The sequence below is a fragment of the Trachymyrmex septentrionalis genome, unplaced genomic scaffold, assembly GCF_001594115.1.
Source record: "Trachymyrmex septentrionalis isolate Tsep2-gDNA-1 unplaced genomic scaffold, Tsep1.0 scaffold54, whole genome shotgun sequence".
In the NCBI taxonomy this organism is placed as follows: Eukaryota; Metazoa; Arthropoda; class Insecta; order Hymenoptera; family Formicidae; genus Trachymyrmex; species Trachymyrmex septentrionalis.
This window is the reverse complement of record NW_017305715.1, coordinates 696,970-710,339: the sequence shown is the minus strand read 5'-3', so window position 1 is coordinate 710,339 and position 13,370 is coordinate 696,970. Positions and strand designations below refer to the sequence as shown.

Sequence of the window (13,370 nt, the reverse complement as noted above, 5' to 3'; positions counted from 1 at the left end):
TTTAATTATAAATAATATATTTATAAACCAAAAGAAATACTATATAAATGCTTAATTTGTGTATCTTTTAGTCTAACATAGCTTTTTTCGTTGTGAAGTGTTAATGCAGAAAAGTGCGAAAGTGTGTAGTTTGAAGCTTATCAGTGAAGCTTAGCATTCATATCAGTTTTCAAATTTCGAACAAGCAAGCACAAGAGGACGAGCAAATTAATCATAAAATGCGCAAACAGTATATATATGTAAGTGCAAAACAGCGTGTGAATAGTACATACCGCATGTGGTGCAATACCGCCATTTTGACGCAATTAAACTTGAAAGTCTGTTGCGGTACTTTAGAAATCTAGTGACTTTAATCTCCCGAATTCGCTATTAGTTTAATATAGATTTATTTGTTGTAAAAGTTTATGTGCATAAAAGTGCATGAAGGGACAAGTAAATACAGTTTAAAAGATGAACCATCAACTATATGCTTGAAATTGTGTACTATGTGCACTTCGACCATTTTGATGCGACATTTCTGAAATCAATTGCTGTACTTTACAAATCTAGTGATTTTATAAACAGACAATACAAACACGGATTACATGACATTTTCCTGAAAAACTAGACTGGAAAATGTTGAAGTAGTAAATCCATAGGTTTGTTTTCTGCTCCTGCGCGAAGATTATACTAGAATTGAACTGAACTGAATTGAATTATGCCTGTATTCATAGTCAAATCTTGTACTTAAGGCTTCCTTAAATTTATCTTTAAATACTCAGTAGCTAATGAAATAATTCGTAGAGTATCTAAAGATAAATTTAAAGAAGCCTTAAATATGGTATGAGGCCTGATTATAAATACGAGTGTTAGTGTAATCCAGAATTGATGAGTGTAAGCGTGCAGGCAAGGAATAAATAACGTTTTAATTTTAGTGCAAGATAAAAATGGCATCCCATATTGTTTACATGGAAGTATTAGATTCGTGTGATAAAAATGAATGCAATTCCATTAAAAAAAATTCTTAATTAAAGATAATAATGACATAAAATGTTTTTATATGTAGGCTATGTAAGTTTATATGAAGGGTGTCTTCTAAATAATTACCAATTTTCGCACTATTTGTACAAGGTCTGTTTTTATGGCTGAACTAATGTACACTAGTTTGTATTGCTTGCACTGACTCCAGACCTGAGGCAGCCAGTACAGTGAATTCGTGCAATTCTGTTACACTGGAACAAAAAACATCGTCGCTGATGCTATTTTGGGAAAATGTTTTAGTGTACACTTTTTGAACTAATGCTACCAATGCAGGAATAGAAAACAAACATAAGTTCGTCCATAAGGCTCTGTGGACGGACAATGGAAGAAAAATTAAGAATAAGAATAAATATTAAGATTTCAATCTATATCAAAAATCGTGTGTTCCGACGTATCCAATTTCTGGAATAGATTAAAATCGTTTATCCTTTATTCCTAATTTCTTATTCTTGCTACTGTGCGCAGGACCTAAGTCCATACTACAATTTATAGGATTTACTATTTCAACAGTGTTACTCCGTAATCCGGACAAATTAAAATCATGTTGCCTAGAAATTTTTTTTAGTATCAACATTTTTTAGTTTAGATTTTCGGGAAAATGTCATGTAATCCAAACACGTCCATCCCGGTTTAATGGCTGCAACACAAACTTTTGCATAAAGGTGCCTTTTTATGCGCAGCACGCTACGGCAGTAATTCATTACTATTGGTTAAGAATTTTACGTGAGATGACACACTTCCGGCGCAGAATACATTTTGCTGCAGTTCGTTGAAGTTAAACCGAACGAATAGTAAGCAGCAAAATCGAGAAAGCGTACAATACATCGTGAAGCTTTCATTGTGAAAATTTTATTTATTGCAATGAATATTAAGAAAATACAACGAAGAATGGCTTCGGACAAAGTACGGACACATGTTTGTAATTAATTAATTGATTAATTATTTTTAATAAGTATCAATAAATCGAATATGAAAGCAAGTCATAACCTTAATCTATTGATATCGAGAATGTGAATAATATATCGCAATTGTAACTTTCAAATTTGTGGTAAAGTATAAAATGATCTAATTTAGAAAGTTATAGTTTATTTTAAATAAAAAATTTTGGTCTTGCTTCTTAAATCATTTAATGAAAAAGTGCATATGTATTTTGTAATCTAACAATATCATCTTGTAATGTGTTGAGTATTCATGTATTTTTTTGTTAGATAAATCTTGTTAATACTTGGAATTTGTGAAGAAATAGTAGAAGAATCATCAATCTTAACTCATAAGTGTTTGGAAGGATTTGAACATTTCATCATTGATAAGAATTTACATTTTTATTCTGCATGTGATAAATATATCTATACAAAAATAATTTATAGTTTTTTTTTAATAAATAAATTAAATGGTATAATTGCATATATAACTTTTTATACAGATAATGACGCTATAATTCGACGAAGTGCTATGAGAAAGGGGTAAAAAATGGTTTTAAAAAAAGGTAAAAAAAGCACTACTCTAATAAAAATAAAATATAAAACGAGTATCAATAAAGCGTTAATTGGAGTGTAAAGGAAGTGTAAGGAGGAAGTAACAGAAACGTAAATGAAATCCATAAGAAGCGAAAATTGGAACGTAAAGGAAGCGTCAACTAAATGTAAAGAAACATAAATAAAAGTATAGATAAGTTCTTCAGCAAGTACGAGTAGAATGTTTGTTAAATATAAACGGAGCGTGATTAAGCAGTCTAGAGAACGTAAACAAAGCATCGTCGAGTTCTTAGACGAATGAAATGTAATCGAGGTCCTTGCAAATGATATTTTAAAATATATTTCATTTATTCAGTAAGTATCTAAAAAAAGTGCTATTCTTTCTTCTTAGAGCCTTAGGGGCTTACTTCAAAAAATTATTTCATTAAAACACAACTGAAAAATCAATTCAATGCTACATCTTTTATTCTAATCTGTGTGGTTTTTTAAATTAAAGAAGTTAGTTCTCACTAAGTCTTTCTGGTGGCAGTGCCGCATATTACTCAACGATGCTTCGTTTATGTTTGCTGTACAGCTCAATGAAGCTCCGTTTTAAAATAAATTTTTTATTTCTAAATCTTGGAAACATACACGAAGTGTATTTAAATGCTCCGTGTACTTTTTGCCGAACGTTTAGGAAGCGTAGATGAAGTACTAATGAATGAAGCGTTTCAGGAAGTGTATCAGTATGCTCCACGTATTCTTTGCGGAGTGTTGAGAAGCATATGAGAAACGTTAATGAAAAAAAAATTTTAAACATGTGGGAAATGTGACAGATTTGGGCACACTTTACGAAGCGTTTAGGGCGAGTTCGTGGAGCGTGTATGAATATTCAAAACTACTAAAAATGGAAAGTCAATAAAGCATTTAAGAAGCGTTAAAATTCTTTGTTCACCCTTTTTTGACGCTTTGACAAGCTTTACATTTTCATCAGGATACTTTTTCATTTGATAGAATTTAACTTCATTATTTAAGATTGTAGCGTTTGGATTTTAATTTTTTATTTGATACAATAATTTTTGACAGAATATAATATACTTATTATTGTAAATGCGCGTTTGAAGCCGGTTCACACTTTCCAAAATCCAAAAATCCAAAAATTTAATTCCCGGCCACAAGAAACACGAGAGAATAAAGAGAATGGCGAGAAGAATAACTAGAGAATCTCAAAGGGAGAGAGTAGCAAACTGCATCACGTGATCCGTCTCCTCTAATCCTCTAATTGGGCGCAGTTATCAAAGTTCCATAGGCATGGAAGTGGAAGAGATTGGAGAAAACTAATTATGTGATCCCTGCCTTGATTGGACGCTGTTATTCACATGATGCAATTTGCTACTTTCTCATGGGTCGATATGATGCAGATATGTAAACAAATAATAAATAATTTATCAAATGTTAGTGTAACTGTTGAATATAATAGTAAAATATATTTTTCATGTAACTAATTTACTTTTATATTTGCGAAAGTTAGTGTACAGTTACGCTAACATTTGGCAAATTATTTATTAATTATTTGTTTACATATGTCATATTTGCATCTGCAATTAAATTCAAAAAAACAATTTTGTACTGATAATTCCATACATTTAATTGTCTAATTGAACACTTTTTACAGCATATTAAATAAAGAAACATAACTAATGTGATTTAAATTTGTTAATCGGATGCGTTCCATACTCAAATGTGATTTTTTATAAAGTAATAAATCGAAAAAATAAAAATTCAAGAAAAAAAAAATTTTTTTAACTAAAAATTTCATGGTTGCAATTTGAGATTTTTTTAACAGCAAATTCAATTCTTCCTTGATAAATTGGTGCCAGACAGAACTCTTAATCTTAGGAACTAAAACCACAGTGATTTTTTGAAAAAAATTGTTATGTCGGCTCCTAATAATCTAAGGGTAATCTTTTTTTTTAAATTCGTAGAAAAATGTCAGATTTTGAATGCTTCACACGGTTATTTGATATGATGCATATTAAATTATTTCCATTGTTTTTATATAAAAAAGGATACTTTTTAAAGTCATTTTAGAATAGTTTAATTGCAAAAAATCGTTTTATTATTAAGTATACGTGATAGTGCACTCTTGAAGAAAAAAAATCACCCCTGTAACTTGCTGTGCGACTGCTCAAAGATGAAGAAATTAAGTTTTCCGCAGACAGGCTTTTAATGAACAAATGACTTTTTGCAATAACTAATGAACATTTCAGGCTTGTTCAGGGCTAGATTTGTTCATCATTACGAGGGCCACATTTTACGAGAATTTCAAAGCTTTGTGTTAAAATCTCAATAAACAGAGAGCGAGTGAAGAAAAGACTTTTTTCGGTATCTTTTATTTTTTTCTACTGAACTAATAAATCGATTTTAATGTTCCACGTCTCATTTTATAGATATTTCGAATACCTACATTTTTTATATACAACCGAATTTTTTTCCATACAATCAATATCTTTCGTTTTATAAGCGAAAAACGTGCTTTTTGCAACTATTCGATTTTTTTCCGCATATTTTCTTAACGAGTCTCGAGTCTCAAACATATGCATTTCTTTTTTAACGGCCTTGCAAGACTTTCGTGAAGAGAAATGCTGGTTTATAATTTTTTTCTGGTAAAATTCTACTTCTACTGAATTATTCTTGCTACCCGAGTTTATGAAGGAGAAGTATACTATATAACGCGCATGAAAAATCGTAAATTAAATATCTCGTAAACTATTGCATTTTAACATGATTTATACTATTCTGGATTAATGGAAGAAGAGGGGGGGGTACATTATTATTAAAACTTATATGTTATTTAGAATGCTCCCCGTCCCTTATTGATGCCTAGAGCCGCCGAGCGACCGAGATAGCCGAGAAAGCATTTCCGGTCGCTTGAAACAAGTGATTAGTAAGAGAAGGAGCTCCTGTCTCGTTCACTCTCGGCGCGTCGCAGGCGAGCACGGACATGGGCTCGTGCTTACGTGTATGGCTACCGATTTCGCCAGATCGCCATCTGATTCTGTCTCCATCAACGCAGAGTTCTTGGCTAAGTCAGGAGCCTTGAGTTCTGAAGAACCACTCGCCCGTGGTGGACGCATCTCGGCTCGGGTGCTACAAGTTATATTTTTGGAAGTGTTGCCAACTTTGACTGAGCATTGAAACACACATAGCCGTCCCGTCGTTTTGAACGACTCGTTCGTTCATCCTGACGCGCGTCCACGCGGCATGACGATGTCGTAAACGCAGGCGCCCGATGTCCGGGCGGGCTTCGCCATTTTCGCATCACTTTTAGTTTTTGTATCATAAGGACGTGATCTGGCCATATCGACCTCCGTTTATTATTTCAGGAGGCGGGAGCCATTAACTTTAAAGAAGAAGAAGAAAAAGAAGTCAGGAGCCTTAAGTCGACAAATTTCCTAACCAATGTCGTCAACTTTAACGTTTATAGGCATGATATTTTATTGCCAGATTCTTTCGTTTCATGCAAAAATGTGATAAATGGGCATAGTTTTATTAAAATTGAAGGATGTCTTCTAAATAATTATCCGAGAATTATAAGTAATAAAATGATAAATATATATAAATAATAGCAAGCCTACATATAAAAACATTTTGTGTCATTATCTTTAAGTAAGAATTTTTTAAATGGAATTGCATTTATTTTCATCACACGAATCTAATACTTCCATGTAAACAGTATGGGGCACCATTTTTATCTTGCACTAAAATGTTTTTTATTCCTTGCCTGCACGCTTACACTCGTCAGTTTTGGATTGCATTAATTCAGGTCTAGTGTAATCCTCATGCAGGAACAAAAAACAAATCTAAGGTCTGATAAAAAAAAGCGAACTTTTTGAATTATTCGACAACGGAATGTCCTAGCGACATGCGGTTTGCAGCACTACAATCGTTATAATCTTCCGAGTAACTGGCTTTTTTTAATTATTTACATCTCATTTAGTTTTAGAGTTATTGCTATTTGAGTGTAACATGTTTTAGTGTTGGTCGCGATTTTCACCTTAAAACGAATTTTTGCAATTTTTGCCTCAAGATCAAACAATCAATCGTACTACCACAGTATATATAGTAGCGCAACTCTCTGTCGGCACCTTTGATGTTAGTGTTGGCCAAAATGGAGTGCGCATGCGTGAAATAAGTAAGTTACTATGACTTCCTTCCTTCACTACGACAGTGCGCCTGTCACTCAGCCTTGTTAATTCGCAAGTTTTGTGTCAAAAATCAGATGATTGTTCTCCCCCAGCCTTCTCAGACCTTCCCTGACGAAAATGAGAAGTTTCATAAATGTTTGTTTAACGTTTACATAAGCGTTGCAGGAATTTGTTAAGAATTTAGAAACGGCCAGTAGTGTTCGTAAAATGCTGCAGCGTTTCGAAGGCATTCTCTGAAAATAAGAAGTTTCATAAATGTTTGACATTTATATGAACATTCAGTTCAAGTGTTGAGTCTGCTGATGTTTTATCAAAAAGAACGCAGATGTTTTATCAAAAAGAAGGGTATAAAATTTTTTATTGAGAAATCTTATTATACCGCACTTTTTATCCTATTTAATGTGGTTTTTAAATGCGAGAAATTGAATTTCATTGAGTCTTTTTAGTGTTCACTGCTTGAAAATTAGATATGTAGAAAAATGTTTACTAAACGATGGAAAAACGCTTGTGTTATGGAGTTGAGAAAAATGTTTTTTGGGAGTTTTTAAGCCGGTTGCGTAAAAGCCTTACAAAACTGAGATTCAATAATTCGCTACATTGGAACAGCGTTTGTTGAACGGAAGGAAAATGCTTGTCTCACGATATTGAGAAAAGCGTTTGCTAAATGTTCAAAAAGTCTGACTAAACTCTGCACGAAGGTGCATCAGCGTTTACTGAGCATTCTTTGGAAAGCGTTACTTTAGCATTATAGAACTTGAAACCATATATACACTATTTTATAAGCGTTTTGAAAATGTTTAAAACCCAATGATGTTCTGTAAGCGTTTTTAAAGTTTGAAAACGTATAAACTCTTAAGAAATCGTCATCGAACAGTTATCAACGTTTTATAAAGTTCCGTATTTTTGCCAGGGTTGTTTCCTGCGACTTTTTCTTGTTCCCAAAATTAAAATCCTAGTTCCTAAAATAAAAATTCAGTTCGAGGCGAAAATCGCCACGGACACTAAAATACATTACACTCAAATAGCAATAACTCTAAAACTAAACGAGATGTAAACAATTAAAAAAAAGCCAGCTACTCAGAAGATTATAACAATTATAGCGTTGTAAACCGCACGTCACTAGGACGCTTCGTTGCCGAGTAATTCAAAAAGTTCGCTCATTTTTTTATCAAACTTTTATCGTATTTTCATTAGCCCGGATCTACAACAGATTTTTAAGCCTTAAGTTATAAGAAATGGACGAATCGCAATCGATTATTGTTATGTCTCAGGGAGGCTCGGCCGGTCCCCCGGTTTCGAACTAACCTGAGGCTATGGTGTGATACGAAATTAGCAATTTTGTATATCAGAGAGTGTCGTAGCCAAATTTGTCCAAGTTACGATTGGTTAAAGGCGAGCGCTAGATATTCCGATTATAGTGAATTCCGAATTATTCCACGATTGCTCTCCCGTTCTCCCTAGATAAGCGACGAATCTTTCTAATACTTCGGGACAGTCGGGACAACTTACGACGGCATGCCGAGTGAGTTAATATAGTATATGCACTACAGAATTCGAAACGTTCAGAGAGCCCTAAATGAATGTAATGCCATAAGACCCCTTGATAATTTCTCTTTTTGTTTTCCGATGCGGAAGTATAACATTCAGGACATTTTGCTTTCTCTATAGGATCGCTTTCTCTATGCTGAAAAAATAGCAAAGATACACAACATGCATTACGTAACCATGTGAAGTACGGACTAACCACGATTTGAGCATCAATCGGTGCGCGCGAATGCGGATACGTGGGACACATGCTAAATGCAATTCATGACGACAAATTCCAATTAGCGGAATGTGGAAAGAAACTTTCTTACCTTGAGGTGCCCGATCAAATGTTCTCTGGTATTTCCGAATGCCAGTAGAAAAAAAGAGTACTAAGGCTCTATTGATCCCTGGATGAATTTAGCTGCTGATTCAGGTCGCACCAATAGGCACGCTCGATCGTCTTTTGTTAATATTCGATAGCGATTATATTATTATTAGCGTTAGAATAAATTAGCTTATAATTCTCTTATAATTCTCATTATAAGAGAATGGAGATATTCATGAAATGCACACTTGAATGAGATTAATTAAATGTATTGTATATTTAATAATAATTCGTAGTTAATGCCTTTTACACGAGGACAAATTTAATTTTAAGTTAATTAAAAGTTACAATTTATAAATTAGGACTTATGATTTAGAAATTGGATTAATGTTTGGATTAATGACTCGGACGGAAATGAAATTTCGATTCGATTATGGTTACGTTCAGAGGTTGTACCCAATTTTTGGTTTCGGTTCTTTTACCGATAACGGTGATCATAATCATTAAGATTTAAGTTTTTTTCGGTATATGATTATCTAGTAGAGAAAGCTAATACAACAAGCATAAATTATATATTTAAGGAAATTCATGTTTATTTTAAGATCTTGAATTGGAGATATAAGCACAAAGCAGTGTAAGGTCTGTTTTTATCAATGCAGTTTAACTTTAATCTTTGTTCTACTTAGGGCCTTAGCAGAAAACTGACTTATGATCTTAAGACAGTTCTTGTTATTAAAGACATGAGATTTAGGCCCAGTTCTACAACTCACGGTTAACTCTTAACCGAGGTTCAACTTATTCTTTATTTCTTTTCAATTCTAGAATTGAAGAGAAATGAGGAATAAGTTGAATCACGGTTAAGAGTTAACCGTGAATTGTGGAACTAAGTCTTAATCATAAAATACTGTCTTAGATTATAAGTCAGCCTTTCTGCTAAGATCCTTTATTCTTCATCTTTTTTCTAATTCTTAAAACTAGAAAAAGATGAAGAGTTAGTTGAACCGAAATTAAAGTTAAACTGCATTGGTAGAAATGGGCATAAGTTAACACCTTTAACTCTAAACTAGTGTAAAGTTAATAGATCATTTTTTTTTCTTTCTTTGCTGCTGTTTCACTTTTATTATCTTCTACGTCGACTCGTCAGTGTCGCCAATGGTCATTTACAGCTTTTTGATAATTTTTTATAAAATAACATATTATTCTTACATAAATTATCATAATCAAGCAATTAAATAAGAAAGTAACATTCATGAACATCCTGTAATATTGCTACTTAAAATCTAAAACTCTCCTGAGTACTTGCTGTGGCAGTGGCAACATTGAATCATGACGTCATAAGTGAGAAATGACACGTTAAAGTTTCTTGCATAACATTTGTAAATAAAGAGAATTTAGGTAACCAAATAATAAAATTGCTTTAAAACACTTTGTAGAAATGAGCGAAGACTATCCTTACTTCTCTCTTGATCTCTTCTGAGTCAGTAAATAGTGACAAAAGAAACGTGAAATGAAAATAGATTACGCATGCGCATTGAATAAATTTTGATAAACTTCTTGATCTTCTCGTGCCTTTTACAATTATTTACTGACTCATGGAAGGACAGTCTTTATCCATTTTTACAAGTGTTGCAAGAACCGACCAACCACAAGCGAGCATTCCTCTCTCTTTCGACTGTAAAAGGAGAACGCATTGTTCTTTTGTTATTCAGCCGACGCTCGACCGTAGCAATATGTATGATTACATCATGAGAATATGTATGTTTGGCTGTAAACTGTAGTCGACGATCGTATATATCGAAGAGGTTAAAAAATCCGAACCGAAAACTAGATTGAAACCTAACTAAAAAACATTTTCGGTCCGATTACGGTTTCGGTCTATTAGTCTACACAACATACGGTTGTCGGTTTCGGTTTCGATTCGGTCCGAGTCCCTGATTTAGATTTAAAATTAGGATTGGATTTCTTTAATTTAGAAATTGAAATGAGTCGCGTTCAGACTTATACCCGTTCATAGTATCCTTCCTTGAGGAATGAGGATTCCTTGTTCCTCATTTCATGTTTCATAAATCTTCCTTGACCAAGCAAGGAACCTTATTAGCTTCTTTTCCTCAAGAGAGGTTACGAGTTTCCTTGAGGAGGAAGTGCAGCTTTCATAACCAATCAAACCACCACATTTAGTTCGTCATACTGGTCTTTTTATTTTCGATAGCTTTTAATTTAAATCTGATACATCAATAATTATTTTCGATAGCTTTTTTTCGGAAATAAACTCCTCTAAAAGCATTTTTTCATTCTTCGTATAATAAGCATTATGGCGAATTCGATTGGAAGCACTGATGCATATTAAAGTCGTTGTACACTAATTTAATTTGAATATAAAAATAAAATGCAAATATTTTGAATTATAAAATACATACATGTATTTTATTTAACAGTACAATAAGAAGTGTTGAGTATTTCACAATTTTACCAATTTCTATGTTATTTATAAACATATATTTACGTTATTTTGTGTATATACGGCGGTTTTAATGTGTATTAGTGCGCAATGAGTGCGTCCAATTAAATTCACTATTAGTTTTATTTTTGTCCATTATTTTTGCAAAATGCTTAATCATGATTTTATTTAATCAATAATACCTTTATAATCTTTATTATTCGTAATTCACGATATTAGGTTAGTATATATTATGATTGTATATTATGACATGCTGCCTTCAATAAGTTACTAAAAGAAAATATTTTTTTCTTTCGGGAAGAGAGATCAGTTTATGAAACGAAAAGACCTTAAAAAATCGAGGAATTCTTCATGAAGGTTTCCTCCACTCTTAAAATAAGGAAGGACTGTGAATACGGGTGTAGTATTACGTTCGCACGCGGCGTTTTTTAAAAAAACTAAAGTGGTGATTTTACCGGATAGTAAAAGGAGACTAAAATTCTCATGTGGCTCCTCTGTACGGCGCGCACTACTACTCTGCGATCTCTCTAATGGCTTCTGCACACTGGACGTGAAAACGCTTGCTGTATGGCAAATTGTGATGCAGTAGCCAATAAGCCTTCAGCTCCTAATGTGTTCGGTTTGGTTACCGCGTCTCATTTTACCGTGCGGCAAACGTTTCGGCGTCCAATGTGCAAAAGCCATAAAGGGCCATCTACATAAGTCGCAAACACAAAACACGTTTTGCAGAACGCAGTTCGCAGACGCATTTGCGACAGCCAATCAGAAGTCAATAGTACTAATAACAGCTTTTCATTGGCGTCTGCGAACTGCGTTCTGCATTTGCAACTTATGTAGACGGCCCTTAAGTTGTTTCCGTTGGCGTCCTTCCATTGATTATGCCGCCGTGGAAGGTGTGAGAAGCGTCAGGTACGTTCCAAGAAATTTCCGCGTGTACCACTTGGATCTGTTAGAAAGTCTGTTCAAAAATAATTATAGACAAGAAAAATGAAGTTGTTGCGTGACGTTATTCTCCTCATATTCAACTGTAATTGGTCAATACTTACAGCTTAAGGGGGAACACCACTGTGATGGGTTCAAAAATCGATTTTTTTTTTGCATTTTTGTAATATTTCTTAAAAATATGTCTCTAAAATATTATATTGAAATTCGTAACAAAACTATAATAAATATCTGATGTACGTGGTCAGATGCAAATTAATCGATTGTAACTTTAAACATGTTTTTTTCGAAACCACGTTTTCGTAACTGGGCGCAGTTAAAACACATCTTCTATCTTGGCTAATTTTTATCTGAATGACTTGAATTTTGGACAGAATATTTACAACAAAATTGTCTTCAGTTAAGCACACGAATTTTTCAATCGAATTATTAGTTTTTGAAAAACAATAAAAAAAAACAATTTTTTTCGCAAAATCGCAATCTTTTTTTTTAAAACTTTTTTTATTTTGTCTAAAATTATTTTATTAAAAAATCAGTACGCTTAAACTACACTCATATACTTTAAAATAAAAAAAATTTTATTTTAAAGCTCCCCTTCAAACGCTGCACGAGCGCTCGTGCATTCATATTTTTCCAGACGAGGTGCACATCACTGAGGCTAGAAATATTAACATTATTTAATGAATTTTTTGTAATAACTTTGTAAATGTATATACTTTGAATATATAAAGATGATAATTTATACAAGCTATTAGTTTTTATAAAAAAATTTACAAAGATAGCCTTTTTTTTGGCCGTCACAGTGGTGTTCCCCTTAAGACTTAGAACATTGATTGTAGATCCGGACTAATGGCTCCTGCGCACAAAACGCAGCAACGCTTGTCGCGCGGCGGAAATTGGTGCAACAGCCAATCAATATCTTGCTTACTCGGAAGTAATAAATATATAATTTCTATCGTGCGACAAAAGTTGAACTCAATCCAACTTTTACCGCGTGGCGGAAATAATATTACATCATTTCTAGAAGTTTTGCAAAGTGGGATCGACTTGAAAACATAGAATTATAAGCTAGTGCAACAATTTTCGCCGCGCGGCAAGCAGGAACCATAATTGGTCAGTTTTTTATGGTTTATGACTTAAGCGGGAAGCACAGACTCTTGCATAACACATAAGGCATATGAAATTCAATCAATCAGAGTTTTTTATTTGGAAAGGAAAGAAACGGAGGATTTTAATTAGTATATTTTCTTATACATTACGTGTTATGCGTTATGCAAAAGTTTATGCTCCCAGTGTTGTTAGACGGGCCAGGTTTCAAACGCATGCACGTCCAATGTAGCTTTAGTAACGTATCGGTCATTAGTAAATAGAAGATTATTAATCGCTTAGGGTTGAAAATTTTAATATATTTTACATATATTACATATGTATACATG

At 33.3% G+C, this 13,370-nt stretch overlaps 1 long non-coding RNA gene across 3 annotated transcripts; it reads left to right on the top strand.

Moving 5' to 3' along the window:
- Positions 1 to 1,790: 1,790 nt before the first annotated feature.
- LOC108752103 lies at positions 1,791 to 3,405 on the top strand. Of its 3 annotated transcripts, XR_001939529.1 has the most exons (4): positions 1,791 to 1,923; positions 2,229 to 2,353; positions 2,444 to 2,662; positions 3,210 to 3,405. It is a non-coding gene; the product is annotated as an uncharacterized LOC108752103 (long non-coding RNA). The 3 variants fall into 3 exon arrangements; XR_001939528.1 differs by lacking the exon at positions 3,210 to 3,405 and having other exon boundaries at positions 2,444 to 2,695; XR_001939530.1 differs by lacking the exons at positions 1,791 to 1,923; positions 3,210 to 3,405 and adding an exon at positions 2,007 to 2,068 and having other exon boundaries at positions 2,444 to 2,695.
- Positions 3,406 to 13,370: the final 9,965 nt, after the last annotated feature.